Raw genomic sequence first — 1,268 nt, forward strand, 5'->3', positions numbered from 1 at the left:
ATAGGGAAGGATTTGAGGAAATATCCTGAACTTCACTTCCAGGAAGTGTGCATGGACCTCCGGGGAACTCTCCCTGTCTCTCACTGTCTCCTGACTGAGGTGACAACTGCTTTCTGCTATTTCCTAAGACCCTTGCTATAAGGTTGCCCTCGTGACCAGAGTGCTGTAATAGCTACATAACCACTCAGGTTCACTTTTTAAGAACATGTCTTTTGGGGATGTCCCTAGTGGTCTGGTGATAAAGGCTCCATGCTTCCACTGCAGAAGATGCTATTTCAGCCCTCGGTTGGGTAACTAAGATCCTGCATGCCTCAAGATGCAGCTCCTCTCCAACCCCCGCTGCCAAAAAAAGTGTGTTTTAAGCCAAGGTTTTGCAAGTTGCTTCAGGAAGATTCTATAAAATGCTTACAATAAAAGTCTTATTAATTCACTTTCATCTTAAAAAGTGTAATGAATCTATGCCTTGTAAGTTGTTTCCTGTAAGTGCAGACGGAGGCTGCATATAAGTCTGGGTGATCAAGCAGATAGTGATGGGGTGCCAGAATTTCTAAGAGGTTGGGGGTCGTTGTTGGGGGTGGTCAAAGAATCGGTTCCCCCAAAAGGCATGTGGCTTCTGGCCAGCACAGCTCAGAATTCCTGCCCTTCTTGTCCCTCCTCGATTCCTGGTGCCTTCTTAAAATGTCTCAGAGTAACCAGGTGGAGTGAACGATAAGCTATGTCACCCTTCGAACACAGTTACGTCTGCGATACAAGGCTGCTTGCAAGGATTGGGTATGCTGTGCTGGCTCTTGTCCTTTGAAAGTTTTAAAGTTACTTCTTCATCTTGTATCAAATACTGGGCCAGAGGTCAGAGTCCAGAACATTAGACTCAGATGGTAAACTGGTGGGTTGTAAATAGGGACAAGAATGGCACTAAATCGAAATAGCTCTAGAATGAGTTACTAAAATTGAGGAAATGAGAAGCAAATTTGGATCCACTCAAAAAGAGTAAAACATAAAGGGATGTTCTATTTATGAGCAGAATGAAAAGAACTGGAGAATGAAGAGAACTCGCTTGTTCCCTGGTAAGAGACTGGTTGGTCATCTCTCCTGCGGTAACTCTGGCCCTGCTGTGCTGGCCACACTGTTGCTGTAACTTCCAGGAGATGGGACCCCATGAGTCAGAGGGCTCGGTCAGGGTGACACCGTAGGTACTAGAACGTCAATGTGATTGGCACCGAAAGGCCAAGAGATGCCTGTAGTCCGATTAGACCGAGAACACTTAAGGT

This window comes from Oryx dammah, unplaced genomic scaffold (genome assembly GCF_014754425.2).
Source record: "Oryx dammah isolate SB20612 unplaced genomic scaffold, SCBI_Odam_1.1 HiC_scaffold_11, whole genome shotgun sequence".
NCBI classification, from domain to species: Eukaryota; Metazoa; Chordata; class Mammalia; order Artiodactyla; family Bovidae; genus Oryx; species Oryx dammah.